Source organism: Rhinolophus ferrumequinum, chromosome 9 (assembly GCF_004115265.2).
Source record: "Rhinolophus ferrumequinum isolate MPI-CBG mRhiFer1 chromosome 9, mRhiFer1_v1.p, whole genome shotgun sequence".
NCBI lineage: Eukaryota > Metazoa > Chordata > Mammalia > Chiroptera > Rhinolophidae > Rhinolophus > Rhinolophus ferrumequinum.
Genome location: NC_046292.1, coordinates 2,447,534 through 2,473,463, shown reverse-complemented (window position 1 = coordinate 2,473,463; position 25,930 = coordinate 2,447,534).

Genomic DNA, 25,930 nt, shown 5'->3' with positions numbered 1-25,930 from the left:
TGTCCCACGAGACACATGAACGTGGCAACAGGGTCCCCGTTAGCCACTGCTCCCCCGGGAGTGACCAGTCACCCCTCGTGGGTCTCAGGCGTCTTCTGGGCAAGTCCCCTGGATTCGGCCTGAGTCAGTCTCAGTCAACGCCTATCGTCCCCTCACACACTTGGCTTAATCTATTCGTTTTCATCGTCTCACTGAAAACGTCCTGAGTAACTGCGTTTAGAAACAATATACTCTGGCCCCTCTCTAATTAGATCATTTGAAATCAGGCCAAATTGGGACGTAACTCTTTTTACATGCCTCGTCTTTATTCTTTGCTTGAAAAATTATTAACTAGTAAGTACCTTGGTGGTGAAAGGCGGTATTTATTCCCCCGTTAAATCCATAACAATTTACGTTGCTAAAAATAGAAGAGAAAATGAAGAGACTTAGAAAGCTCATTTCCCTTTCTCAGGTAACTAATACTCACATGGAGATAAATGCAGGATCAGCAGCCGGGGCTGAGTCATCACCTTGGACCCCCCTACGTGTCCTCCCTCCTCCCTCCAAGCCAATGCAACCCCTCGCCCAGCTCATGCCCGGGGTCCATCGCGATTTCCCAAGACGCACATTGCCTGTGGCATTTCACACTCCTGTCTCTAGCTAACGAGCATGTCTAAAATGTTGGCTAATATTTAGATATCAGCTCCACAGTCGCGTTCCTTCCAAGAACCCACCCGAAGCAAAATTTGGGGCAAGTCTTGGGGACACAAAGATGAAAACGCGTGGTCCAGGCCTGAGAACGCCAATAGCCTGATGGGCGGGCTTTATCATCCTAAAACAGAGGCTTGGATGTTGCACGGACTCCTCTGGAAGGGCGTCCCCCGCAGGAAGACCTTCCTTGGTCTTGGTCTGTTGGAGACTTGCTCTGAGCCACAGAGCCAGAGCCATAGGTAGTGTTTGGTTGTTTGTCAGGGGACGAGTGGACAGGTTCTGAGATCTGAAGACAGAATAGGCAGAGCTGGTAGACGACGGGTGGCCGGAGATGGGCCCACGGGTCCCCAGGGCTGTACAAAGGAGCCTGGTCTTTGTCCCTCAGGTAGCAAAGAGGGCTGGACACACAGGAGAAATCCCACATTTCACTGCAGGCGCCTGTGTCTCTGCCGCTTGCCTGCCTCACTGCCCATTTCCTGATTTGCTCTCACCCTGGCTTTACCGCCAGTGCCTGACACACAGCCCGGCCCCACATGGATGGGGCAGGCCCAGGCACAGAGCGGTCACGGCCAGGAAACTGCTCATGGAGCCAAAAGAGCACCTGCCCCGACTGTGCCTCTGTCCCCCTCAGCCGCCCCGGTCCCCCGCTCCAGTTCTTCCACACCCCTGCTCCCTGCCGCCACCAAATCCCCTGCTGATTGACAGGCTATGCTCATCGGGTCAAAGGTCCTTGGTCTGTGTTGCTCATCACTTTATCCCGCATGCCCAGAACAGTGCCTGGGACATGACTGGTTTTCCATCAAGTTTCCCTGAATGAATCAATGCCAAAGATGACCAGCGAGCCAGCGGTACACAGAGGACCAACACTGAGCACTGTCCTACGTGCTAAAAATGTACACTGTGCAAAGGCCCACTCTCCCCTCCAAGTAGGTGCTGGCCCTGGGCCCTGGGACCCGAGCAGAGGCCCTTAGTCATTTCTGGCGGGGAGAGAGAAGCAGGAGGGCATCCCGGCGGAGGTGATGGGATGGCTGGCGAATCCTGAGGGTCCATTGCTACACTGTGTTATTTTTGTATTGTGGTTTCCCGTGTCCACCGGAGGGGCCTGTGCCTTCTGTGCCTTTCGTTCTTCCTCTCTGAAACCCCTTCGCCTGGTGGCAGTTGATGATGGGGGAGATGGATGACAGCCGGGGGTGCACAAATCAATGGATGAGCTCCTATGACTGGTTATATTTTCAAACTGTCCCTGCCCATTCTTTCTCTCGCCTATGGCCACCGTCAGGTGCAAACCTAGTGACTGCCCCCTAGAAATTCAGGAGGAAGTCTGGTTCAGGTACTGGGTTCAGGGGGAAACAGTCATCCCCAGGACGGGCCTCCAAGGGAGGGGCCTTAGGGTCTGACCCTGAGACAGCTCCATGCCTGGAGCCTTCGGAAGAGGAAGGGGTGTACGGGTCACCACCCCCAGCCCCGCTCCCACTCAGAATACCACACCCACCCTGCTGCAGGGTGCTACACAGGGTCCACCTGGAGGGCTGGGGACCAGCACCCTCTCCGTCCTTGTCCTTCCAGCGAACAGCAGAAATGATGAGGGAGAGGGAGAGCTTTGTATGTCTTCAAAGAACGAATGATCAGATACCAGAAGAATAATTCAAAAGTTCATCACAGGCCTCCTACGTGTCAGAAACGGTTGGCGCAGGGGAGGCGATGATGTTCCCCCGTGGTCCCCGCCTTCCAGGAGCTCAGGAGTCAGGAGTCAGGCAGGAAGGAGGACATTACGTTCGTGAGGCCACCTGCCCGAGGACCCTACACGCAGCTGCAGGCTGGGGATAAGACACAGAGTGTCCCTCGCTGAGGCCTGCATCTTGGGTTTTTGTTTCTTGCCCCTGTGAGAGCTTTAAGAGGCCAATAGATCAACTCCTTTCCCTGACCCAGAGTTTGAATGAAGTCAATAGACAGAGACAGGAAGGATGCAGATTGTCACTGGTAAACGTTGGACAATGGAGCTCCCTGCGGGGCACAGTGGGGAGTCACCAGCTCTGCAGGGTGACTGCAGCACCCCCCACAAGTTCCCCCAGCACAGCGGGAGGGAAGACCAGGGCTCGCCCTGTAGGCCCCCCGCAGAGGGTCAGGTGGAGCCCACACACTGCTCTGCTCCTCTTCCCCTTTCAGGGCAGAGCAATGAAACCCTCACCTCTGCAGAAGCGAGAAGACATGCGCGCGCGCACGAATCCCGGGCACTGTTGGAGCCCTGACTGCGGACCAGTGGGAAACCTCTGAGCCCCGAGTGGGACAGGTGCGGGTCACATGGTCTCCTTGCAAACCGACTTGTCTTTGGTGGCTCGGACCACAACTGTAACCACCAACTACTTTTATTCCTTCTCCGTAGACCAGGAGCTGCGTGAAGGAGGGCAGGGCATCCTGCCTCCCGACCACTGCAGCCCCAGAACCCGGCACAGTGGCAGGTCTTCCAGGCTGGGCTACCTGCCCAGGCTTCTCGAGCATCAGCACTAAAAGTCCCACGTCCCGGGAAAGCCCTCCGTTCCAGGCCCACCGGGGTGATTACCCTTCCATGAGCACTCGTTGGCTGGGCCAATTCCCGGCTCACAGGGTTGGCCCCTCCTCCAGGGTGGCTGAGAAACAAACGTGAGCAGGCCACCAGCCACACCCGGGAGGACAGTCCCTGCTCACTTAACCCCCATGGCAGAGACCCATGCTTTGCACAGTGGGGTCTGCAGGTCCTCTCTTTTCACTTGGTGGCAGAAGGGTAGGTGGGGGGGTCATTGTCCCAAACACAGTTGTATTGGGGGGGAGGGGCTGCAGACCAGAGCCCTGAGGTTGCAGAAAATTCCCTGGGAACAGAACACCATCCATCCTTCATCCTCAGCAGACGCGAGAGCAATTCCAGAGAAAGATGCTGTGGACAGCACCTGTCCCGTGGCTCTCGTCAGCGACCAGGTCTGTGTGGTGTGCTGATCACTACACCAGCCTGAACGTGTAGTTATTTCTAATTCAGTGTCAGGAAGTGGATTTGCCTGTATGCAAAGCTCTCTACATTGTCAGGACGCTGACACATGGAATTCTCGAGAAAAGGCAGACGCGTCAGCACTTACGGGCATTTACGGGCGTCCACAGACCCTGGTGGGTGCCCACGGCACACAGACATGGCAGAGGCAGTTCCTGGGGGGCCTAAGGGATTCTGAGCCACAGTTCAGTCCTTGGGGATCTCGGTGATTACAGGCAAAAGAACTGGCTGGAAAGTCTTTCCCAAGTGTGCCACTAGCAAACGTGACAGCAAGGACAGGTGGGTGACCACGCCCGGGGGCGGGCCGGGTGCAGGTACACAGAAAGGACACCCAGGACAAGCGGGAATGCAGTGGGGCTTTAAGGAAAGGAAGTGCATGTGGAGTGAAAAGTAGGGGTTCCTGGGGTGCGGGCGTGGGGAGACAGCTGGAGGAGAACCCAGAGACTGGAAGCCGGTGTGGGTTGAGGATGGGGAGAGGACAGCAGCTGAGAGGACAAAGGATGGAAGGGGGAGGGGTCCAGTCCATTCTGAGCCACCTTCACCGTCGCCCCCCAGGTGGTCCCGTCACCAGAGCTTCCCTCCCTTTATGCTGGGGTTTGGGGGACCAGTTGTGAAACAAGGCACCGGGTGAGAGGGTGAGGCTGAGTAGATCCAGCAGGCTGGGAGCGAAGCTCAGACATGGGCCAAAGGGGGGCTCAGAATCCCCGGAATTCCTGGGGCCACAGGAGCAGGGTCTGCCCAGCACAGCCTCTGCGTGGTGGGGCAGCTGCAGGGCCTCCAGAAAGACAGGGGCCTGGACCCTGGCTCTCAGCCCCTGTCTCGCTCCCCAAGGACACAGGGGGAGGCGTGAGTGAGGGCAGAAGGGCAGCCTCCAGCCACAACTGTCCCCCGTCCCGTGCAGATTATGGCCGGAGAGAGTCGCCCCTGGCAGTCTAAGAAGTCACCACACACCAGGGGCCAGAACATCGGCCATTCCTTCTCTCCCGTGGCCCAGACAGGAGGCCAGGATCCAGGTAGCAGCAGGGCGGGCTCCTCCCGGAGGCTCTGAGGAGGGCCTGTCCCCGGCCGTCAGCGCCGGGTGCTGCTGACACCCTGCTGTCCTTGGCTTGCATCACCCCCGTTTGGGCCTCCAGGGTCACATGGCCTCGTCTCTGTCCTCTCCTCTCCTTATCACAATGTCAGTCATTGGCTTTGGGATCTACCCTAAATCCAGTACTATTTCATCTTGAGATCCTTAACTAATTATTTTAAATAATTACATATAATCACATATAGATACACGTGAGACCGTATTTCCAAATAAGGTCACATTCTGGGGTGCCAGGTAAACATGAACTTGTGGGGGACACAATTCTACCCACTTCAGAGTCCCCCCACCCTGGATCCCACACGGGGCAGCCTCGCAACTCGCTGGCTGTAGTTACATCAGCAGGGTCCCCCTCCCTGGGGCTCTTTCCCACCGGCCTACAAAGCTGCCGTGAGATCATAGAAATACAAAAACGATCACAGAAATACAAAATCCCAAGACCGCGTGGCCCCATCTCTCTACAGCCCCCTCTTGCCCCTCTTTGCAGCAAACTCCCCCGTTTCCTGTGTTCCTGTCTCCACATCCTTCCCTATCCCCCCAAGTGGGCTCACATCAACATGCCCCCCAGAAAGCCTCCCAGTGGGCCCAGCGACCACCCACATGTCGCCACTGCCCTTTTCTCCCCTGACTCAACCTCTCAGCACCGTTTGACACAGCTGAGGGGCTGGATGTGAAAAGGGACAAGGGGAGAGCACACAGGACCACAGAACTCTGACCCGGAAGCCAAAGCACACCCTCCAGCAATCGCCCAGAGCAGCCAGGACTCGGTCGGTCAAGGGCTACAGCCTCCCTGCCTTCACCTCTCTGCCAACCCACAGCCAAACACAGACGGACGAATGCGTCCCTAACCGATCGCACCAGACACTGCCCCTTTGCTACAGCAAGCTCCGTTTGTTCTCATTGGTGGTCTTCGTGTATTTCCACACAGCCAATTGCTTCTCTATGAAATGACCCCTTCTTTAAGCATCAAAGCTTCACGTGCCTCTTTCCCCATAATCCCCCTGCTTTCCCTGGGAGGTCTCCTTTGCTGAGTCTCCCTCATGTTCCCGCCCTGTAGGGCTGTGAATCCAGGCGTCTCTCTGTGCACGCTCTGCATGAGGGTCTCCCCCACGAATTCACACGCTGACGACTCTGATTTCTGTGCATCCAGCCTGACCTGCCCTGAGCTCCAGGTCCATACAGCTCCCCTCACCCAGAACGCATGCCTTTGGACAGCTGACACAAGTCTCACACCTGGCATGGCTATATTAGTCAGCAAGGTCCACAGCAATGCTGAGTAACAAACGACCCTGACTCAAAGGCTTCCGGCCATCAGCATGCACTCTCCTGCTCACGGTGCCTGGGGCCGACTGGCTTGTCTAGAATCAGGTGGGGGGTCCTGCTCCTCTGCTTCCTGCAGGCACATGGACCCCAGGCTACAAGGTAGGTACAAGTTCAACTACATGTGTTCACCACAAGCTGCAGGCTTAGGGGAAGCTCTTCCCGTGGGGATCCCTGGAACACATGAGGACAAAGTGCACTGGTGCACATAAGCCCTCAGCTTGTACGGTGTCAACCACATTCCTTTAGCCAAAGCAGGCCTCCTGGCCAAGGCAGGACAGCAAGGTCCCCTCCACTCACAGTGAGGGAACAAATATTTGCCAAACAGTAATCCGGAAAACAGAGGCATAATGATTGGCCCCGACAATACGACTATATATCCAGAATCCAAATTCACATACTAGTTACGAAATTAATCGGTGAATGCAGCAAAGTTGCAGGATACACGATTAGCACACAAAAGTAAATATTTCTGTGAACCTACCACAAACAATTGGAAAATAAAATTAAAATACCTATATCCATAGCATTAAAATTAACACGAGTGGAACTTGTACATTTCAAACCACGAAACATTGCTGAGAGAAACCAAAGGTCTAAATAAATGGAGAGAGCTCAGGGATGGGAAGAATTCATACCACAGTCAATTCTCCCCAAATTTAACTGTGGATTCACTGTGTTTCCTATCAAAATCCCAGCAGGCACTGGGAAATTGAGAAACTGGTTTTAAATTTTATATGGAAATAATAAAGGCCAAGAATAAATAGTTAAGACATTCTTGGGGGGAAAAAGAGTAAATTTGAAGGACTTACTCTACCTCATTTCAAGACACACTGTAAAGCTACAGTTATTAAGGTAACGTGGTGTTGGTAAAGAATAGGCAAACAGATCAACGGAACGAAGCAGTGACTCCAGAAATGTGTGTGTGTGTGTGTGTGTGCGCACATATAGATACACGTGGGAACTAATTTTTTTAAAAGGCACCAACACAATTCAATAGTCAAAGGAAAGTGTTTTCAATAAATGGCACCCAAATGACTGAAATCCACATAGAAATACAAAACCATGGACCCCTACCTTACACCACACACAAAAGTTAATCCAGGTGGGTCCTAAACCGAAACATGAAAGGCTGAGTCATAAAGCTTCCAGGAGAAAGCAGGGGAGGGGATCTTTGGGTGCACAAAAACACGTTGGGACACAAAAATTACACTCTCCATTACCAGCCAAAAAAATACTGTTTTTTCTGAATTTACGCATTTCATTCATCAAAAGACACAACTAAGAAAACGGAAATATGAGCTATAGTCTCAGAGAAAATATTTTCAACACATATGTCAGACAAAGAACTCACTCCCCGGATTTGTAAAGGACTCCCACAAATCATTAAGGAAAAAAGAGAGACGGCTGTCCTCCAAATGTGCCAGAGACTGGAACACACACTGAGCAAAACCACAGAATGGTCTACACACAGGAACGGACCCTACACACTTCCTCCACTTCACCAGCCATTAGGGCAACACAAACTACAACCAAAGAAAGGGTCTCTGCACACCCACCAGACTGGCAAAATCATAAACCCTGTTAGCCACCAGTGTCGGTGCAGGTGTGTGTCAACTGGAAAATATACCCATTGCCCGGGGTGTGTAGCGAGTTCAGACCACGTTGGAAAACTCTTTGATGGTTTCTTATGCTACTCAAGGTACATTTACCCTGAGACCCAGCAGTTCTGTTCTTGGGTATATGTCCAAGGTCAGTGAGTGCATATGTCCATCCCAAGACTGAATGTGTGTCCATTGCAGCTTGGTTCATAACACCAAAAACCTGGAAACAACCCAAATGACACCCATCAACAGAGATTAGATAAGTGCACCGTAGTCTACAGTCGATGGAATTTAACTCAGGAAGAAAAAAAGGAAAAAAAAGAACAAACTGCTAACACACACAGCAACCTGGATGAATCTCAAAACCGTTACGTGGAATAAGGAAATCAGACACAACACAGCCCAAACTGTGATCTCCTTTCTATGACGTTCAAGAGCAGACGAAACGCGTCTGTGGTGACGGGGATGAGCTCAGTGGTTGTCGGCACGGGTGGGCGCGGGCAGGCTGACCGCAAAGGGGGCGATGAAAATGTTCCGTATCCTGAGCTGGGTAAGATACAGCTGCCGACATCCAACGAGCGGCTCATTTAAAATTGTGCATCTTGCAGTATGTAGATTACGCCGCAATAAAGCACTGTTAAAATAACATTCTAAAAAAAACCCTGAGTGATCTGTTTAAAAAGAGCACACGAGAAGGAATCACTATGGAAGCTACTCCCTCTTGAGCCCGTTAGCTGGTGTGGCGCTCGGGGCCTTCCGTGCGTCGTCTCATTAGTGCAGTGGAAGTTTTTCTGGGGCCTGGAGAGATTTGGTGACGTTCCTAAGATCAGCCAGGCTGTGCAAAGCGGCCGAGCCAAAAGTACCAGGCAGGCATCCTGCATGTGGGACTTGGGCTCCACACTCCCTCTAAACCCCACGACACCAACGCACGGCACCACTGTGGTCCCATGCTAAAAGCAGGACGACAGACTCAGAAAGTCCAGCAGGCAGTGAGGAGAGAACCCAAGGCCGTGGGAGGGCAAAGCCTGGCCCCTCCCTGCCACCACCCGAGTGGCTTCAGCCTCGCAGGATGGGGCTGCTTGTTGCCCAGCTCCTGGCTGCCACCCCGAAAAACCGTGCAGCTGGGCCCGTCCTCAGCTGCCAGATGCAAACAGAAAAGGCCTCCGCACTTGGGAGGTGGCAGCAAGGATCAGAGATTCTGACATAGAAAAGGCTGTTTTCCGTGCGGACTCCTTGCAAACTCCCCGCTTCGCAGGAGCACCAGAGGCTCCCAGGGAACGCAGGTGTTTCTAGAATCATCGATCGACTAACTCAATGTTGGGAGTTAGAGAGCGTGCGGGACTTTGTGAGTTTCACTCTTCCTCCAGACTGGGAGCTCCAGCACCCAGCGCCATGGGGCACACGGGCGGCCCCCAGAAAATGCCCCCGGCGTGAATGAGTGAGCACGAGCGTTAGGCTCGTTGGCCAACGCTCTCCCCTCAGGTGGACCACCGACTCCGAGCTCCCCACCGGAGTGGCCAGCTGCCACCTGCTCATGCGGCTGAGGCAGAGGGGCCAGAGGGGGCCCCTGGGAGGGGCTTCGGAAGGCAGCCAGCAGTGGGTGTAGCCACAATGGCGAACCCAGGCCAAGCGCAGCAGGGACCTCATGGAGGAAAAGAAACATGTTTGTTCTTGTTGGGACATGTCATCCAGGGGACTGGCTGTGTGCTGGGCTCCGTCCAGCAGCTGTTGGAGATCCTGCCAGACAGAGCCAACGTCTCTTTCTCCCTCTGCTATGGTCATAGCGCAAGGCTGACACCCTGGTTCCTTGAACCCCTGCAGCCCAAGTCTATTGAGGCAAAATGTCCCAGCCTGTGAGGGCCCAAGGGACACTCCTCCTGTCCCTTGTCCGGGCTGGCTCTAACACGCAGGCCCCCGGGGACACCCAGGGACAGTAGACGGAGTCACTACTCGTCCTTAAGGGACCTCTGAATCTTGGCTTGGACACGAGAGGACAGCAGCGCTGGCCGAGTCCTGTCAATCAGGAGAGGAGGCTGGATTAGGGAAGCAGGGCTTCCTGAGAACGCCCGGCGGATGCACATGTTCTGTGACATGGCTGCCGAGCGCTTCACATGCGACCGGGGCTGGGGAACTTAACTTTCAATTGTATTTCATTGATCTAATTGTAAATTGATATGGTCGCTTGTGGCTACTGGCTGCCGAGTCTGACAGCAGAGCACAGGACCCTGGAGCCTCACCAACAGCTGGGTGAGCCTCCCGCCGAGGGCGCTGGCTTTGCCCTAATGCCCGGGGATAAAGGGGCTGGTTTTGATCTTCAAGGACGAGAACCAGCTCTGATCCCCTCCCGAGGATGGTGTCTGGGCCTGAAGTCCAAACCCCTCTGAGAAGACGCTAAGCCCTGTCCCGTGGGAGGAGGGAGGTGCCCAGGGGGTGTGCTGCTCTAGAGGGGACAGTCCTCCTGCCCAGCCCCCTCCCAGGGCACTCTGTGCAGGCCTGGAGCCCAGCGGGCCCAGAGGGACTGTGACGTCCCTCGGATCTGTACTGAAAATGGGAATAAAACGCTGGACACGAATCTCCCCAGCCCCTCCCAGCTGAGGCTCAGGAGGTGGCCGTGAGGGCTGCCGCAAGCTTTAGATCCTTCGTGTGGGACCTTTAAAACGATTCCCCCGAGAGCGGGAAGGTGGGCTGGCCCCCTGAACCGTCCCCATGCTGGGTGTGGACCGAGACTGCAGCAGTGCTGGCTGAGGCGGGGGTGGGGCTGTCCCCGAGGGAGCCCACCTTGTGGCACACACTTCACCAGGGCGCAGGTGGCCTCGCCAAGGGAACTGCGCCTGTTCTTCCCACCCAAAGCCCCGTAGCGCAAGGACATGGCATCTGCAGAAGGTGACCTGCGCTCTTCCTCACCAAATCCTGTCCCCACCCCTGCGGGCCGTGACAGCTGGAACAGGCCCCATTCTCAGGAACCCTTTTTTCAACTACATTTTTCAATGGCCTGTAAGTGGCTCTGTGTTCTCGCTGACATCCCTCCCTCCCGGCAGACACTGACTCAGGAAAGGAAACATATCGCTATGTCTCCTCCCCCGCTGTCTTTTTCTCAGGCACCAGTCTCCTTGTCAACAGGGAAAAGGGACTATTTTTTGATCTCAGGAAAGTCACCAAAGCCAAACGTTGTTCCCGTTGGGAAGCCAGGCGGGCCCCCTCCAAGTTCACCCAATGCCGCTGGCCGTCTGTCTGTCTACGCATCCTGCCTCTGTCAAAAGGGGTGCCAGGGAGAAGAGACTTTGATCCGTTATTCATACACCAAAGACGGGCCTCAGCTGTCGGGAGAAAGCTCCGCTGCGTGAGCCGAGTCACACTGGGAGAAAAGAATGTCAAGGCGGCTGCCAGCCTAGGGAGGGGACATGACCGCTTTGGTGACAGTGGGGAGGGTTCTGGGTTCCGCTGACTTTCCTTCTCTGTGCCTCTCAATGTCCAAATTACGGCCATTCCCACAAGAGAAACACCAGCTGCGTCTCTGCAGATTCCCTCCCTGACACACTGCTTTTGACGCGTCACTTTTATTCCAGCTCCTTTTCCCGCCCCTTTCACATCCAAAGTCAGATCCTGATTCCAGCTCCGAGCCAGCGTTTAGCTTCCATTAAGGGCAATCTGCACACATATGTATTTGTTTCCTTTTACCCCAAAAAACACCCCTCGCCCACAACACCCCCTCAGTCCCAAGGGCCCCGTGCTGGCTTTGCTGGGATGTCTTTATCTCCGCTGTGGGGACAGGACAGCAGCCCCGATGATGGAGGCCCTGGGGTTCTGGCAGAGGCTCAGCTCAGGCACAGACCACAAAGCAATGAGCGAGCAGTCCAGCGACACCCAGGGCTCCGTGTTTGCAGAGCCCATCAGGCGAGAGGGGAAAGCAACAGGCTGTCCTCCCAGAGGACGGCGTGGCGTCCAAGAAGACCTGCATGCAACCAGCATCACTGCCCCCTACAGCCTTGTTAAACGGCGCTACCATCCCCACTTTGGAGATGAGCAGACGGAGGGAAAGACGGAGCCGGAAACAGACCCCTCACCCCGTCCCTGTTGGAGCACAGCCTCAGTACCAGGCGGGTTAACTCACAGATCTGCCAGTCTGCTGCCGACCTGCCTGCCTGCCTTTCCACCCGTTCCCTCCGAGGTGGGAACGTGAGTCGGCAGCGCGTGGACACACACACACACACACACACACACACACGTGCGTGGGATTTGGCAATGCACCAACAGGAAGCAACCACAGGCAGACAGCCCAGTGTTTAGGTAAAAATCCATCTAGATCGGGAATTCTTAATCAGGGCTAAGGTCTTAGACGGACCTCAGGGTTTAACGGGGCGTCTGAAATCTTTGCACACTTGGTTGTGTGTGTCTGAGTAGCTTGGGGGGAGCTGAATCCTTTGATTAGAACTTCAGCGAGGCCTTGAGAGTTTCCATCCCCCCACGGGGAGGGGCGTGCTGAATGAGACCCCATCCTGGGGGAGGACCCTGAGCTCTCTGCGGTGCTCAGAGGTCCCCACCAGCCAGCAGCTCACTGAGGTCAGTCCCTACGTGGGGGGTGCCTTGGAGAAGGGGGCAGGGCACGCAGCAGCCCAGTGAACTTGGAGAAGCAAAGCCTCCCACGCCTTCAATGCCACACCGTGCAGCTGCCCCCATTTCTTGGGAACCCAGGCTCGTCCCCACTGGGCACTGATGCTGACGGGTTAAGCAGTAAGGTAGGGGGAGGCTATTGAAGCACTGAGCTGAGAATGTGTGATCACGCCCCCTGAGAGAAGAATGGAAGAAAGGTACCACACTTGAGGGCAGAAACTGGTCACTGGTCTTGAATTGCAATGCCGAGCTAGTTTGTGAAAGGGAAGGAGAGCGAGGGAAAGGTCAGGTAAGAATTAATGGAATACGAGAGGCCCAGCGAAGCCTGTGCATGAAAAACAAGTCGGGGTGCCGCCCTGGGATTCAATGGACACCAGCAGCAGCAGGCAGGGGGGCAGGGCAGACGTGTGCGTGCCCATGTCGGGCACAGTCTCCCCAGCCAGGCAGCAGCCTCGGCGGCTGGTGGGCCACGTCTGCCACACTACCTTCTGCAAAGAGCAGAGGGAGGCAGCCCTCCCGGGCTAGGAACTGGCTTCAGTAAGTAGCACGTGCTACAAATGCTGCACTCGTCCCTCATTTCCGAAGGGGACCGGAACGGCCAGCCCAAAAATGCTGCTTTGGCCGAGGGATCATTTTGAGTTAAAGACGATTAAGAAAACGCCGATACCAGGAAAGCTTTCTGCCTTCCCCTGCCTGCCTAAAACGACGTAAATGTGTCCTTCCTCTCCACCAGGAAGAACAGAAGTCACTGGACACAGCTCTAGACCCTAAAAGCCCAGATGTGGCAGCGGAGGAATTTACACAACAGCCTTACTAACTGGCCCTTGTCCTGGAGACGGTGGCTCTCCTCCTGAGAGGAATGGGGGCCACGTCAGACGTAGCACACAGAGCATGTCGGATGTGTGGGTGCCATCTGTCACTGAGGCCAGAGCTGCTGACCTGTCCCTACGGTCCAGTCATCTGCACCCTGGGCTGTGCCAAGTTGGGGGCATTCGGGGGCACGAGCCATCGTGTTCAGAATGGAGGAGCTGTGGTCTCTGACCCACAAACCTCGGCCCCAGTGGAGACAGGTGGATTCTGGGAAGCTGCTCCTGATGGCCTGAGTGGCCACAGCCAGCAGGCAGAGGACCCCGTCCACACACACACTGTCCCTCTGTGTGGTGACAAGGGTGCTGCAGCCAGGACACAGCAAGGACCACAGCTGACCCCAGGGTGTAGCCCCTTTGGCCTCATCCCCAACACACCTGCTGCTGGGACGAGATGCCTGGGTGCCTTTGCCCCACCCGCCGGGCACTGCTAACGAGGCCAACAAGTCAGTGGGGTGTGGGGGAGCAGAGGTGTGGAGCTCGTGCCAAGGAGTTTTCCTGGATCCTGCGTGGCCAGACGCCTTCACCCTTGATCTCGCCCAGGTGCCAGCCTCTGCATCCCCATCTTTGCCCTGTACCTGTGCCCTTTCAGGGGCTCGCTGGCCCTCAGCTGCAACACTCCAGCAGCTGACTGGTCTCCACACCCCAGGAACTCCCGTCTGGGTTCACACTGATGCTGGAACATGGATGCTCAGCCACCTGCCAGCCCACGAAAGTCCAAACACCCTCACCTGGCATCCAGGGGCCTGCACAACCAGGTCCTAGCGTCGTCTCACTCACTCACTCACTCACTCATTCGCTGCCTCACTCATTCATTATTGAAGTATTTACAGAGGACATGGTGGGCACCCAGGCCAGGAGCCGTGCCCAGAAGGATGGGCAGCCAGATAGCATCCAGGACCCCTGAGATGTCACAAGCTAGTAACAAAACAGGTACTTTGTCAACAGTTACAGGTCTGGCGGAACAAGCCTCAGTAGGGTTCTGGGTGAAGGAAATGACAGGAGCCTGGGGATGAAGGTGGGCTTGGGGACGGGGAGGCCTTGGGAGGCGGAGATGAGAGGACGTCTGGAGTGGAGAAGAAAGGCCAGTGTCCCGAGAGAGCCCGGCTCACAACAGACCTGCGCATCCACTCATGTACCATGTCTGCAGGGCTGGAGGGGAGGTCTGTGCACGTTTCCTCTGCCCACAGCCGCCACACACAAGAGGGACGAAGAGGACAGCAGGCTCCCACGCGCCCCGCGCTGGGCTCTTGAGGGTCCTTTCCCTCCCCAGGTCAGTGCGCGGCTCACCAAGCCTGAAATGCTGCCTGTGATCACAACCCAGAGCCCTGTCCTTTCTGGCTCCACCTTGCCCGTCGCAGGAAGGAGGCCATGGAAGGGCCCCCGAGGGAAGCAAAGAGGAGGCCCAGGCAGACACTTTGGCATGGGGAACGTCAGGCCTACGGGCTGCATCCTTTCTCTCTTCCCCCCCGGACCCCCGCCCCCACCTTACTCTCTAACTTTGTTCATGCAATTTCACAGGGCAGTTGGCCGTTCCCCTTGCAGAGAACACCAGTCAGGGCGATGATTTTCAGTGAAACGTTTTCGTTTTCCTCTGCGCCCTGGGACTGGACACTCCAGAGACAAACAAGGGGCCACTTTAAGAAACACACTAACATGCAGGTGTGACATTCAGGGACCATCACACCTCACAGCTGCTTCAGAGCCACTGAATTCCCGAAAGGTCTCAAAACAGAGCTCTGCCATATTTCTTCTGAAAGCAATTATTTGGGCAGAGCAGAGTGACCAGTCTCTGACCGCATCACCGTGGACAGCTAAGAGCAGGCAAACTGGCCCCACGGCCCCGGTCCCTAGGTCACCTCCCCCCCACGCCCCTGCTTCCCCGTGAAGAGGGCTGCAGTGTCCAGGGGGGACTCGGTCCAGGGCTGGGCTCTGTCTCCTGTCCAGACCATGATACTGAGCTGGAGACTGCACACACCACTCGTGCCCACATGGCCGCGGCCAGCGGTCAGGGCGCTGCTCTTGCTGTCCCAGCCTCCCTGAGGGTGCGATAAGCACACAGACGGCACACCAGGAGACTGGGAGTAACCTGGGGGGCGGCGCTCAGGGGCAGGTGCCTCGGACACCCTCCCATGCCTTCTGTCCCCACAGCCGATGGATCTGTGTGACACCAAAGTACGGAAACCCACCCCAGCCAGCGAGACATGGCATCACTTCCACACCCCACTTCCCATGAGCTGCAAACCCCGTTCCCTTCCCCTTCAAAGTGCACCTGGTAACAAATCCCTTGTGTGTTTCCGCAGACGCCTTGCCTGCTACCTCCTATCTCTTGCAGCCGAGTCCCTGCCGGCACCGAGGGCATCAGACTCTATTTCTTCTGCAAACAGTCGGTTATGCTTCCCCAGCCTGACCGCGATCTGTGCTGGGCCTCGGGAGCCATTCAGCGTCTCTGTGTGGAATGGATAAATGAATCAATCAATTTAGGGCAATTTAGTCCCTGGCGGGTGGGGCAGGGCCCTGAGCGGGAGGCTGGATTTCCTGCCCAGGATTCAAAGCTCACCGAAGGATAAGACAACAAGGCAGGAGGGGGTTGTGGGGGAGGTCACAGGTTGGGGGTTGGTGGGGTTTCCAAGACCTGGTGTGGACCCCAAGGGGCCACTTCGTAGTTGTGTGAACACAGACAATTCATTGCAGCTTTCTGAGCCTCAGTCTCTTCCTCTACAAAGTGGGTGTAATAACCCCCACCCCGCAGGCTTGCAGCCCAGAATGAGTGCCCTCGTGGGACGGACACTCCTGCTCTGTGATGAACACCCCGTACCAGGGAGACCAACATTCTGCTCCCTCAGCCCTGAGGTGCCGCCGCCCGTCCTGTATTAACCAAGCCTTTTATTTTCTCTCTTTCTGATGCTCTGACCCCTGGGGCCTGATGACCCTGGAGAGAGCACCCCTCTGGGCAGCTGACTCCTAGAGATAGGAAACGCCTTCATTATGCAAACTGATCGAGGCATAGCTCACACCCACCCACCTCCTGTCTCAGCTCCCACACCCAGGGCCACTGTCCCCCTGCCCCAATCACCCAGGCCAGGTGCAGGCAGTGAGGGGCAGCCCTATGCCCAGAGCCAGCTGAGGTTATTCTAACCGGCCAATCCTAGGCCTGCTCCTCCTGCCTCGCTGGTTCCTTTCCACAGAACCCACCGTCAAGCCCCTTGCCCGTGTGCCCCCCACCCTCCGTCCTGAGGTGCCCAGGGGCTTCCTGTGTGGCCCTGCAGGCATGCGTGCCTCCTGTTCCTGGGATCTGTGAGCATAAAACCCTCCTCCTTCCTGGCGGTCATTTCCACGTCTGTGCGTCTTACCATACCAGATTCGAACTCCTGGGGTTCGTTACAACTCCTGCCCCAGCTTCCTCCCCCACACGTGCAGACGCAGACGGACCCCTTGCAGGAAGGTCTGGGTGGAGCAAATGGACTAGGGGTCACGGCTTGTTTCTGGAATGCAGAAGGACACAGGGACACAGTCGGGGTGTGCTGTCTGGCCTGGACACAGACAGGCTTCGTCCCAGGCAGGGCCCCACCTGGAAGCCCCAACTAAGTGAGTCTCTCCCACCTTCCGGCCACCCGCTCCATCACTGCCTCCCCAACACTGACGCGGAGACGTAACTCCAGTGGCAGCCGGAATAACAGCAAACTGGTAATGACTTGTTTACGACCGCCTGTTCACATCAGACTCTTGCTTTTCCTTTTTCTTTTCTCTCTCTCTTTTTTTTTTTTTATTTCCAGAGACACTAATTCAAAAATGAAGCCCCAGGCAAAAGGATTCACCAGCAAAGATGGGGAATGAAATAGTCCCGGTTGACGTGTGTGTCGCCTGTTTCTTTTGCACATCCAGCCAAGGCCATTAGGAGGAGAGCATACGTGTGTGGGGGCAGGCTGGGGGAGGGGATGAGTCCAACCTTGCATGGACTCATCCCTCGCTCATGGGAGACAAGACGTGGCCTCACTCCCCGGCCGGGTCAGCTCCCCCACAGGGCAGGTGCTGGCCAGGAGCTGGCCGCTGGCTTCCTGCCCTGGCTGAGTCCCCAGCCCAGTGGGACAGACGATCTTTGCAGGTGAGGAAGCTTCCCTGAGCAGCTGCCTCGAGCATCACTGGGCAGCCGGTCCCACCCCACCCCTCCCCCGCCAGGCCGCAGGGGGAGGGGAGGACTTGCTTTTCTAAGATCGCTTCAAACCATGGAGGTCTTCAGCAGGGCGGAGCTGCTCCCCAAGCATGTTTGCCATCACTCTTCTGCAAGGAAGCTCATCCGGAAAACCTCGCGAGTATTTATCACTCTGGGAGCACTCGCTGTGGAAACAGGTTCCCAGAGATGGGCGGTAAGAGGATTGAACTCCAGGTGGGCCATCTGCACGCCCTCGCCCGCCTGTCTGAGCGTGATGGCAGGACTCTTTGTGGGTAGCGAGTCTGGCTTGGTATTCGGGAAGACTTAAACACCTAATTACAGGTTTTATGTTTTTCCCTGACAACCACTGAGAAAGCTGCCTTTAGCTCATGTCCCCTTTAAATGCTCTGTAGGGCAAATTCATTCCCTTTTTTTGGGGATACTTTGTTTAGTAACACAATTATTTCCACATAGAGGCAGGTCCTGAGTGAAAAATCGCTGTACACTTTGGAGGGTAAGTGGCAGCGGCTCCTCCTCACGCCCACTCCTTGGGGCGGGGGACTGGGTGGTCCAGTCCCAAGGAGATGGGTGAACTGCACCCCCCTTTCTCTGTTCCCTCCTCCTGCTCTTCTCTCCTTCCTGCTCGAGGCTCAGAGGCAATGCCATGTACCCAGTTGGTTGTTCAGAATTTGGAACATTCCCCGTGGAAGCCACAGGCTGGGTGGGTCCTCCTGTCACTTCCCAGACCCGCCTTCACTCACTGACCTCTGTCTTCCCAGGGCCTGGTGGGTCTCCCCGAGGTGGGAATGCACGGCCCAGCCCCCACTTCTCCCTGACCAGCTCCTTCTGGGCTTTCTGGCCGCAGCACATCAGGAAGGCGCTCCCCACCCTCTCTAAAAACGGCCGTCAAAGCCCCTCCCTGGCTGTTTGTTTCCTCTCCAATATTCACCACACTTAAAGTACCTTTATCTGTTTACTTGTTTATTTTCAGGTCCCTCCAATAAAATATGGGCTCGGTAGGACAGAGAAGCTGTCTGGTTTGTTCGTAACATGTTGCCAGCTCCTAGAACAGAGCCTCTAGGTGAGTATTCATGGGATAGAGGATGGATGAATGAGCAGTGGATAGATAGGTAGGTGGGTGGTGGTGGATGGATAGCTGGGTGGATGGAGGTGTTGGTGAATGGCTGGATGGATGTTGGCTAGGAGGGGATAGGTGGATGGATGGAGCAATAGTAAGAACAGCTAAGCCTTTCGTAGTGCTTACTCTGCATTGGTGTTAAACGCGGGGCTTCGCACATCTGTCCTTACAGAACCCTTCTGGAGTTGGCACTGTTATGGGCCCATTTTACGGATGAGGAGGCTGAAGCTGAGAGAGTTGAGTGGAGGTTCCTGGCGTCACAGAGCAGGATTACTGATGAAGCACTGAGGCCACGGAAGAGTTCAACAGATTTTAAAGTCCATTCTCTGTTTCTGTTTTAAGGACATCAACCAGATGATTGCTGTGAGGGGTGTCACCATCAGAGGACTCTCCACGAAATGGGGGACCTGGTTGAGCCACATGGGAGGTGGAGGACTGCCATGGAGAAAGGGACCACTCCCTATCCTCAGCTCCACTTGGAAACCTCCCTTGAAATCAGTAAGTTTTAGCACTGAGGCGGTGGACTGTTGTCACAGCGAGAGGAGGTCTCAGGGACAGAGGGCAGGACATAGTTGGTCTGAGCTGATTCAGGTCTGTAGGAAGGAGCTGGGACAGGCACCAAAGCAAAACTGATCCCCTGGCCAAACCAGACCCAGGCCACCAACTTGGCCAGTTCACCTGGGACTTTTCTGGTTATAGCACTGAAGTCCCACATCTGAGGGTTTGCCTGGTACTGTTCCAGTTTTAGAATCCAAAGTCCCGTATCCCAGAAAGCCCCTGAGTGCTGGGCAAACGGGGATGGGTGGTCACCCTTCCGGGTCCCCACGCAGAGAGGGGTGTTCTGGGGTCAAAGGCAAGGAACTGGGACTTTCGGGAAGAGGGAAGAGCATCATAACGCTTGCGTGAACCGGAAGCCCTGGCCCTGCCTCTGGGCAGAGCGCCGGTGCTCTCTGCTCCTCTGAGTGAGGTCGTCTTGGCCATGAGCAGTGACCTGCCAGCCGATTGTCATCCAAGTCCCTGGAGGCTGAGCAAGTTGGTCTTCAGAGTTTTCTTCTGTGTGTTCCTATTGAGTCCTGCTGTGGAAGGATTTCTTTGTACTCTATGAAGCAGTTGTTGTTGATGTCTTGTGAAAACCTTGAAATGTTTCCCCTGGGCTCCCGAGTCTGAGAGGGTGGCCCTGACCTGGGCTGACAGCTCAGTGCCTACAGGAGGGCGGTACGGGGACACGGGCCCCAGCCTTTCCTGCGGTCCCAGTTCGTTGCTGCTGTGGAAACTTGCTGACAAAGGCCCCGCCCCCTTTAGTGCATCACCCACCTTCCCCCAACGCGGCAACATTAGCTAATTTTTCCCATTAGCTTGCTAAGTCAGATCTGGTAAGAGAATGAGCAAAACATCTGAATTAGAGAATTGTTTTCACAAGCGTTTTGAGACATCAGGGTAGACGATGAAACAATGGGTAGGAGAATGAAACCGTTTGTTCGCACAGCCCCCCATGAGAGCCTGACATGGAATCCCACTGAGCAGAGCCAGGGACCCCCTTTAGACTCTGTGATTCTGCCCTTTAAGAAAAATCAACAAACTTCAGGCATGTCAGGTTCCGGGGTGAGAACAGCAAGGACAGTTTGGACGTCCACAGAAAAACCAAACTTTTCTCCTACTTTTTTGACGTATTTCTACTTTTTTTATCCTTTGACCATGAAGGTCTTGGCAACCGACCCAATTCCAGCCTCCTGGAGTCCCCAGGCACTGTCCCCAGAGACACTCCCAGGCCTGGAGGCGATGTCCTCAATTCTCCTGACAATTCAGTCTCCATCTTCTGCTGGAACCTGGGTCCCAATGGCGCCCTGGACTGCAATGTCCCCCTGTCTGTAATGGCCGAGGGCCGTTAGAAGTATAGCTGAATGCGCAGGGCAGACCTAGACTGCAGGTGAGCAGTCAAGCTCAGAGAGGCCAATCCACCTGACCGAGGCCACACAGCTCAGAGGCTGCAGAGCCAGGTTCCAGCAAACTGTGTGTGAACCTGCAGCCCGTGCCCTGCACCACTGCCTTACCCTGCCTCCCTAAAGGGCCGGGAACACAGTCACCAGTGAGACTTCAGTCATCCTGCAGTGGGAGAGGATGGGTTCTCCGAGGGAGAAAGGATCAGAGACGTCCTATTTCATGTTCTCTGAACTAATAACAACAACTAAGTATGGGTAGGCCGCAGGGGAGACAGCAGTGAACTTGAAAAAGCTCTGGCTTTGAGAAGCCCCTTTGACCAGACTCAGGTAACAGCATTGATACCTGTATGGGCCGGGGGACAGGCTGCTTTGCAGCTCAGGGGCCAGCAGGAGGCAGGCGGTTGCTGAGAACAACAGCACAGGCAGAGGACAGGGTGACACATCGCAGGGGAGAGCCCGAGATGGGGCGGGCGGGGGACCCCCAGGAAGGGGGGCTGCAAGACAATCACGTACGTGTGTGGCCCCAACAACTAACTGTGAAATAGAAGGAAACTCTCCAAGCGCACCAGTGCCGTCCTCACTGCATATTTCGCTGCCCCTTGTCACACGCTTGGCTAGAATGGTAATTTCAGTTAACTGACATGTTCTGCCATGGAGAATAATTACCTGCCCTTGATGGGCTTTCGTGGACAAACCCACGTTCCACAGAACCACACAGTGTGAGACCGTCTGCAGAGGCCCTGAGAGCAGGGTCTCCCGCGGGGGCCCCCTGCGTGCCGTTCACTGGTGCTTGTAAAACATCAAAGGAAATAACCCAACGGTGCCATGTTTCCATGCTTTTCAGGGGACAGTAGCCTGGCGCACTAAATAGTCTAGATAAACGCTATCCGGAGTAGTCGTGGCTCTCATTACTGAGCATGCGCTAGAAGCCAGGGCTGCACTTCACTCGTGCTTTCCTATACACGTAAACGCGCGCTCCGCCACAGAAAGTAGACCCTCCCGTCACAGTCAGCAAAGGGCGAGTTACTGAGCCTCTCGCAGTCCCATGTCACAGAGTTCTGAAGCCGCAAGCACAGGATTTGAACCTACGCACGACAGGCTGCAGAGCCGGGACGCGCATGCGCCGGAGGCGGAGCACACACGTGCACGAGCCCCTGGAAAGGTGTTTGTCAGAACCCGTGACAGCGGAACTTACTGTCACCCTGGGACCCCGGGATTCTGGTCGTGGATAAACACCCAGGGAAAAAATGAGTACCGGGATCCACCAAAAGAAATGCACCAGAACGCCCCTAATGATGAAAAGCTGGACATAACTCAAACGTCCAACAACAGAAGGATAGATACCCAAGTCCTGGTAAAGGCACGCAATGCGACTCTAGACAGCAATGAAAAACAACAAAAATCCTCTCTAGGCAAAAATGTGAACGAATCTCTCGCACAGAGTGTTGAGGAAACAGTCCCAAAAGAATAGTAATGCTACACGATTCGTTTAAATGATGTTGAAAATAGGCAAAAATCTCCTGTGGGGATAGAAGTCAAGAGTGGGGTTACTATGGGGGATAATGATGGGGTACCAGCTGGAGGGAGGCTTCTGGGGTGCAGGCGATGCCCTGGGCCTTGAGCATGGCGGTGGTTACACAGACATAGTCACTATAAAAAGTCATCAACATGCACATTTAAGCTTTATACAATTCACTGTGTGTGTTTGTATGTTAACCTAAAAAAGAAAAAATGAATAAACCTAAACTGGAGCTTAGCACGTCCTAAGCCAACAGGGCCCCTAGACTGCCAGAATCATCACTGAATCCACCTGTCTGCCCTCATCCTTCACTCAGCAACGGTTTATCGGGAGCGGCAACGTGTCAGCCCTGTTCCACGTGTGTGGACACAGTGCTAACTTCTGCTCTCATTGGGATTAGTGTCCTACAGGACATGCTGTGGAAGGCATACAAGATCAGGCAGAATTTTTCCTGATTCTAGAACATACTTGGTATGAACTTGTCTATTTATTGTGTATACAGCATGGAATTTTTTAAAAATTTAGTTGAGTCTTCTACTTTGGGGATTTCAATATCCAAGAATTTATTCTGTAGAGACAGAAGCCCCATTGAAATATAAAATATACTTCAACACTTAAAAAAAGAATCACCACCATCACCATCACCATCAACATCATCACCACCATCACCACCATCACCACCGTCACCACCGTCACCACCGTCACCATCACCACCATCGCCATCATCACCATCGTCCTCATCACCACCATCACCACCATCACCATCACCATCACTATAATCACCACCATCACCACCATCACCATCATCACGATCATCACCACCATCACCACCATCACTATAATCACCATCATCACCATCACCATCACTATAATCACCACCATCACCACCATCACCACCGTCACCACCGTCACCATCATCACAATCGTCATCATCACCATCACCACCATTACCACCATCACTATAATCACCATCATCACCATCATCACCATCATCACCACCATCACCACCATCACTATAATCACCATCATCACCACCATCACCACCATCGCCATCATCACCATCGTCCTCATCACCATCACCATCATCACCACCATCACCACCGTAACCATCATCACAATCGTCATCATCACCATCACCACCGTCACCACCGTCACCATCACCACCATCGCCATCATCACCATCGTCCTCATCACCACCATCACCACCGTCACCACCATCACTATAATCACCATCATCACCATCATCACCACCATCACCACCATCACCACCATCACTATAATCACCACCATCACCACCGTCACCACCGTCACCACCATCACTATAATCACCATTATCACCACCGTCACCACCATCACCATAATCACCATCATCACCACCATCACCACCATCACCACCATCACCACCATCACTATAATCACCACCATCACCACCGTCACCACCGTCACCACCATCACTATAATCACCATCATCACCATCATCACCACCATCACCACCATCACCACCGTCACCACCGTCACCATCATCACAATCATCATCACCATCATCACCATCGTCACCACCATCACCACCGTCACCATCATAGTAAATTACATAAAGCTTAGAGGCATGTGTTTTACACCATTTCCCAGAGGTTCCTTGTCGGCTTGCGCTCAGATACCGTAGTAGGAGCTGGATGGACAATGTACCTTTGGTAATGCCCTCCTTTCCCTCTATCAGTTCCCCATACCTCTCACAAATAAACAACTTGCACTTGAATTTTTGTCTCAGGACCTGCTTCTGGCGACAGCTTTAAAAAAGTGAGTCCTCCTAGGGTTGCTGTGTGGATTAAATGAGGTAAACCAAGTCAATTCTGGCACATAATAAGCAGTCAGTAAATGCTAAGTGTCATTGATCTTAAGAGGTCGTTGAGTTCTGTACTTTGCAGAAACGGGTTGTTGCAAGCACTAATGGAATTGGTGGGGCCATAGCCGTGGGCTTGGAAATCTTTTCTTATATAATATCTGACCTGCTTTCTCAGTGAATTCATCACTTCCTCCCTCCTGTCCAGGCTTCCCGGAGGGGAGGGTCTGGTCTTATTGATTTTGTATCCTGAGCACCTAACAGGGATGTTCATTAAATGAAAGTAGAACATTTGCTTTCCTGCAGCACTTCAGCCTTCCTTCTCCCAGCCCAAAGACAGCAGTGCCTGTGACCTGTGTTACTATGGGACCTTGACCTTGTCATTTGGCCTCTCTGGCCCTCCCATTATTTCTCACCTCTAAAATGACCCCGTGCCGTTGCCGTGGGGTAAGTTGAGACCATGAATTTAAAGTGCTTAGTTCACAGAGCCAGGAACAAGAACACACTTACTGAACATTTGCTTTTATTTTTTCTTGTAAGTCCCGTAGTTCTGCAGCAGCCACACCACCAACCTTGAATACAAGGTTCCAATCTCTAATCTTTAGGGGACCGCCAAGACCCACCGGCAAACACACCAGTGGGGATGGAGAGCATTGTCTCTCGGGATCAGATATGGAAGCTGCAGTCACTCCCAACCTCCGGGATTCATGTCCCTTTCTCCCTGGCAACCAATTAGCTTTCAGACACTGGTCCCCAGTGCTGTCTTTAATTGAAAACCCAAGTAACTTCGTCTTGTACACAACTGGTGTCCGCGATTCATGAAGCAGCAAATGGAGAGAACGCTCGCTGGTTCCGACTTCTCTCGACTGCTCATTTCCCTGGGATGCTAGCGCTGCATCAAGAGCCTGGGGCAGAGGCGTGGGACGAGGCTGGAGTGATGGAGACTTCTCCCTTAGTAAAAAGCAAGGTACAACATTTGCCAGAGAGAGAAGAGCTCAGGACGAGGAGACTTTAGGACTCCAGAGAAGGGCCTGTTGCTCTTCTCTGTTGAGAATGTCACCATAGACAGAGCTCAAGTAATATTTGTTGAAAGAATGATCTGATGAATAAATGTGATTGTCTAGGCAGGAAGGGACCCCTGCAGAGACCTGGCCCTTTTCCCTTCTTCATACCCAGGGAGAAAATATCGAATACAGGCTTTGGAATATGAGATTCAGGTCCAGGTCCACCATTTCTGGCTCTGTGATCTAAAGCACGTTTATGTACCTCCCTGAGCTGGGACTTTGTTGTTTGCAAAACAAAATTCATAAATCCCAACCAATGGCATTAACAGGAAGTCACTATGACAGCCCACTGAATTGAGCTGCAGGCAACAGGAAACCTTCCAACGGTGGCTGAAAAATGCAACGGGGTCTCATGCAATAATCATAGGTGTGGGCAGTCCTGAGCTGGTGGGATGACCAAAGGTGACATCTGAGACCCAAGGTCATCCCTTTTCTGCTCCATCATCACTGCTATGGCTTTTACGCTCCTTGCCCCAAGATGGCTGCTGTGCCTCCGGGCATCACATCTAGTTCCCAGGCAGGAATGAAAGGGAAAGCTGAAGGGGTGAAGGGCAAAGAGCCTTCTCACAGCAAGACTTTGCATTTTTATTTAAGAAGTATTACTCTCCCCAATAACTTTCATTTGGATCTCATTGGCTAAAACTGGGTCACGTGGGCATAGTTCCAGCTGGACACATCACATGTCACCTGGAACAAACCCAGATTCTGTGACTGAGGATGAAAGGGAAATGGACACTGGTGGCCAAGGAGCAGCATGTGTCCCTTTATGGTACATGGGAGGCACTGAATGCTAACCTACTGCTAATGCCATCATGTCCCGACCCAGGTCCCCATTCTGCTCACGCGGGGTGTGCACATCACATTATTGTCATAGCAACTTCCCCCCAGAGCACTAGGACATCTTGCAACTGCTGGACCACATTATGGATCTGAAATATTAGACTGTTCCACCCAACGCCAATTGCTCCTTTTTCTACAATCCTGTTTCATCCGAGTCCGTTTAAATCAACCAACAAACATTTATGCAGCTTTGTGTGCATCCAGTGTGATACCTGAGTCGTAGGAACGCCTAAGAGGGA